Raw genomic sequence first — 5,524 nt, forward strand, 5'->3', positions numbered from 1 at the left:
TCCCAGCCAGCTTGAATTCTCCTGATCGTTGATTTCCGGTGAGTCAAGGTCTCGGTCTGATGAGAATCTATTATAAAAAGATTGTAAATAGTAAAGAAGCAAAAGTACATGGGTATCCATTCTCACTTTGCAGTTTTTTTTTCAACAGAAAAATGAAGGGGAAAAAACCAAAAAAACATATGATGATAGGAAAAGTTAAGAAAACACAGACTCACCAGAAGTTTATCCAATTCCTCCAGAAGTAAGCTCATCCTCCGCCCTATTACAGCAACAGTGTGAATGTAGGTACTATAATAAAAGTAGTTTGAAGGTGAACATTTTTGCTACAAACCATCTCCCACACGCTGTCAAGAATTCAAACCACACAACAGTCATTGTGGGAGAGGCTCGTAGCTTTGCCGCCGAGTTGCAGAGCTGCTGCGGGGATTCTTTCCATCGACAACTGAAAAATTTAACTAAAATGGAACATATTAAATTAACAGCATAACCAGAAAAATGTTGAATTGAAGAATTAACCGCGCGTTTAGAATTGCATAAGCGATGTCGCTGTTTTACTCTGATTTAAAAGAAAGAAACAAGCAAAAATTACATTGGGATACAGGGGTCCCAGTTAGCAAGATTGAGCTCCGTCATTTGGATCCATTAGCCCGTACAGGAGCTCGCTCCAATACTCGCGTTATCCACAAAATGTAGCAGTAGATTGAAGATGGCATTGCTAAGCGCGCTCCTTACAGTCTCCGTCCACAGTCTCTAGCGGCAGATTGGAGACTGAGTTGATAAGCGCGCTTCTGACGGTGTTCATCCACCGTCTCTAGCGGTTGAACGAAAATGAGTCGGGTACGAGTCCAGGCGAGCGCATCTAGCCGCGTGTGTAGTGCGTTTGGAGTTGCGGAGAAATGCAGGAGTCTGGATGCGCGCGCCGCGCGTCCGGCGCGTCCTTCAACAGGCAAGTTGTTGTGATTTGAGTCGTGAGCGCTTATGGAATTGATTGTAAAGTCCACTTGTTAAAGTAAGTATTTTCCCCATGTTTTTATTGCGTTTTCATTTTCTTTACCGGTGTTTAATTCTGCCGCTCGTGCAAGAAACAAAGCCGAAGTATTTATCTCTTAGTTAGTTATTTCGCTGAGGGACGAAAGTTAGTTTTCCTTTTCAGAGCTAACCTCCCTACCACTTTGTACCATGCTCTGTTTGTTTGAATTCAACATATTTCCTTGCGAAAGTGCAGGACAGCTGATCCTCAGTTGTCCTCCAGACGTTGAATTACTAATTCGGCAAGAACACAATTCAGCTTAATAAGCCAAAATTCTCGTGATTGTAGTCTATTCGAATCTTACTTGGCTAATGCAAGGTACCACTGGCTTATATCTTGTAGACTCGTGTAAGCACTCGAGCAGTGAGCTTGCTTATGAGTTGTCGACGTATATACTTAATCAATGAGTTTCAGACTGCATCTCACTTCTTCTCCGCTAAGTACTTTCATCTGTGCTCAGGGTTGGAATTGTCCTTGTCCATTGTAACCTATCTCGGATGAGATACTTAAGCTGAACTCAATGAGTAATTGATTTTGGTTTCACCTGCTGGGTGCTCCTTGTTAGGTGTGGAGTATTTGTTCACAATAACATACCTCAAAGGGTTGCGGAGTCTCTCAGAAGTCAACGGAAATGAAATGGTGATTTTCACAGAACTTTTATGCGTTAGTTCTGAAGTATTCAATATTTAAATGATAACAATCGCTGATTCTTTTTACAGAGTAAATGTATAAGAACTAAACATAAGTTGGGTTTATTAGGTGTGAAGCTAATGTGTAATGTCATTTTCTTCATCTATTTTTCAGTGGCCTCACTCCAGACGAGCATCTGCACTCAGATTTATTTCCAAGTATTCTGGAATTTCCAAGCGGCTAATATTCTATGATCTGATTGCCCATCCTGTATCTGAGCAATCATTGGTAGAGAGTTAGCAGCAAAATCAAATCACCTCAAAATTCATCATTTAGTGCTTCAAACAACATTGATATCAAGGAAGATTTAGTGTAGGCAACTTAAATAATCATAAAAAGTGACTTTCAAAGTTTGATTTGTCCAGATATTAATTTTTTCAAACGAAGAAGAAAAGTGTACTTAAGTTCAGTGTTGGAAATGCCTAAATATCTGAATCAGTAGGTAAAACCAAAGTGTTCTGAATTTAAGTTTTAAAGAAGAACTTTATATTTGGTGAGTCTTTTTTTATATAATTTCTTAACGCATACTCTTTCAACACAGAAGGACTTTGATAAACTGTAGAAAGCAGTTTCTTTTGATGCTCATCATGAAACATCATCTCAGCAAGTTTGATGCCCTCTCAAGTTTGAGTTACATATTTGTGCTGTATATTACCTGAAAATTTTGATTTTATGTAGTTCAAAGCCTTGAATATTTTCTGTCATACTTTTTAGTGATCTAGCTGTATTTGTCGGCATCATTTAAGTGGATCTGAATGTCATGATTTATCATTATAACTTATTAAGCTTAAATTATAGACATTGTGTAACTCCATCCCCCCAAAACTGAGGGTCTCGCAGTCAAAATCTCACGATACTTTACACCGGTGACTAATGAAGAGTTACTGGAGTAAGCGTTATTCGGACTAGATGTGGCGCATCAATCAATACCTTAGTATACATTTTCTACATCAAACTTCATTCATCTTTGCAGGGTTCTCTATGGTAAACATGCTCCCTTTGTGCTACCAGCTACATGTGTCTTTCAGTGTCATTGATTATCCTAGGATTTTCAATGACATGTGTCATCCATAATCGTAGGATGACCAATGACATGCGCCGTTTAGTGTCATTCATCATCCTAGAATTCCTAACGACATGTTTTAGGATTTTCAATGTCAGGATTTTCAACAATATATGGAGTTGAATGTCTTTCAATGTTTTTGTGAGGAATGAAGGATATACCCTTGGAACGACATCTGATGATAAAGTGGCAAAAGTTATATTTTCCTTGAGAAAGTGGTGAAGATTCATTGTCAGCTTCGATGAGATTTGATAGAAAGTATTTGCAGCATCCTATTCTGGACGTATGTTGAGGCTCCATCAAATACGGCTAAAGTCATTAATACTGTTCTTTCGTCAGCTTTCCAATTTTATCGATAATAATTCTTACATCTACTTAATAGTGCCGATTCCGAGAGGAGACTCTTATCAACAGGGTTGTAGAAGAATAATAAGTTATCAAAACCAATGTTTTAAGATATGGCTAGTCTCCAGAATTTCTTATTTTCATACAAATTATGCTTATTACTTGTGCAATGTGTTCCATACATCAACTTTTTTAATTAATGGAAAAACTGAACTAGGTAATAAAATTTTCTCTTAAATCTCTAGTTTGCCCTAGAGAAAAGATCATCTTGTACATCATCAATGTACATCTTAAATTTAGAAACGAGTCTATTTGGAATGATATAATGGTAATAAAATATCTTTGTTGGTATACATCTGAGTTTTTTTCTTTTCTTCTTTTTTTCTTGACTTTAAATGTTCTCCTTTGTTACATTGTTGAGAATAAATCTAGTTAGCCATAGGGGAAATAATTATGAGAATTTCTGTTAACGTTCCTGCAATCACATATAATTAGTATTTCAATATACTTAAAAAGTTTTATTAGCGACATATCGAATTCATCCAAGAGGCAATTTGTCTCCTAGAAAAATAGATTTTCGAGGTAATATGGAAAATAACTTTAGTTAATAACTTTGACTTGGTATTTTGTGTACCAATCGAAAACACTTTGATATAAGTACATTATAAGTATAGGTCTTTACTATAAGTTTTCTTTTAAAAAAATTAAGTTTTCTTTTGGGATTACTTTTAAAAAAATCGGATCCACAGGAAGTACATCTACATCTCTAGAGTGCCTGATTTCTGAAATTTTGAAGCTAAAAAACTGAGGAATAAAGTGAAAAATATACAAGAAAAAATTTCATGGATTGTGAAATTCTTTCAGAGGTATTTTTGACATTTTATTTTTGAGCTTTTTAGCCTCAAAATTTAATTATATTCTCTTGAGATATAGATCTATTTCCTGAAGATCCGATGTTTTGTAAAAGAAACAAAAACCCCGAATAAATTTCATTATCAGTCAGAACTGCCGCTAGGAACGCGCTGCGTGACGCCGCGCGTGGGCCGCTTGCGTCAGTGCTACAAAGCCGCTCCGGATGCCGCGAGTAGCGGCGCCTGGACTCCGAGTCCGACGAGGGGTATCCACATTCAAACGGGTGAATATCTCTAGCTACACTGCCGCTCCTCTATGTGGATAAGCGATTCCGCTTTGGCACCGTCCACCGCTAGAATCCGCGATGGAGCTCGATCTTGCTAACTGGGGTATAAAATTGGCTTTGTCTCTGAAATAATTAATTTACCTTAGATTGTGCTTTGAAGTGAAATAAGGCAATAGTACTTACAATTTTGTGCTTGCGTGTTTGTTCAAATGAAGCGTTATCGATGGAGAAAATATTGAAGTAAAATTGTGTCCTCGGAACAAAAAGCAGTGCATTTGATGGCTGGAGCATACAACTCACAAGTACAAGGTAAGTTTATACTGATAACTTGTTAAACAGTCCAGCGAAAAAACAATAAATACATAGAATTTAAAGCAACACAGACGAAAAATCTGAGCGGCGACACGCTAATGATACGCAGGCAGCAAGACTGATCAGACCAAGTGGCGAATACCGCGACCCCTCGGCCTTTACAGGTTCGGGGGTGGAATTTCCATCTTCCTTGGCTCAACGGTCATCTTCTTTTGTTTTCTTCACGCAGCAAACGAGTGGTGGGAGGCGGGGAAGTAACGGCGTTGCCACATTGCTGAAATATTTTCCCATCCTCCTGTCTTAAGGATTGCTATGATTATGTCAATTTCTCGTCTCTTTTTTTTTATATTATCATGTAAGGCTCATTTTTTTTACTGTCATAAGGCTAATCTTAAGAATTTTCAGAAAAGCTAGTGAGAGAGGCCCTACTTTCCTCGAAAATTGAAATCCTCTGTTCTGTAATTTCTCTTCTATGTCGCTTTAAATTCTATTTATTGTTTTTTCCCTTGACCGTTTAACAAGTTATCAGTATGATGTTACCTTATACCTGTGAGTTGTGCTCCAGTCATCAAATGCACTACTTTATGGTCCGAGGACACAATTTTACTTCAATAAAATTCTCTCCATCGATGACACTTCATTTGAACAAACACTCAAGCACAAATTTGTAATTACCTACTGCCTTGTATCACTTCAAAGCACAATCTAAGGTAAATTAATTATTTCAGAGACAAAGCCAATTTTATACCCCTGTATCCCAATATAATTTTTGCTGGTATCTTTCTTTTAAATCAGAGTAACAGCGACATCGCTCATGCAATTCTAAACGCGCGGTTTATTCTTCAATTCAACATTTTTTTTGGTTATGCTGTTATTTTTATATGTTTCTTTCTAGTTAAATTCTTCAGTTGTCGATGGAAAGTATCCCTGCAGCATTGCCGTGCTA

General features: G+C 37.4%; 1 long non-coding RNA gene across 1 annotated transcript; it reads left to right on the forward strand.

Annotated features, from left to right (window-relative positions):
* Positions 1-604: 604 nt before the first annotated feature.
* LOC109041916 (uncharacterized) lies at positions 605-3,481 on the forward strand. Its single transcript, XR_011899870.1, has 2 exons — positions 605-1,009; positions 1,835-3,481. It is a non-coding gene; the product is annotated as an uncharacterized lncRNA (long non-coding RNA).
* Positions 3,482-5,524: the final 2,043 nt, after the last annotated feature.

Source organism: Bemisia tabaci, chromosome 5 (genome assembly GCF_918797505.1).
Source record: "Bemisia tabaci chromosome 5, PGI_BMITA_v3".
Lineage (NCBI taxonomy): Eukaryota > Metazoa > Arthropoda > Insecta > Hemiptera > Aleyrodidae > Bemisia > Bemisia tabaci.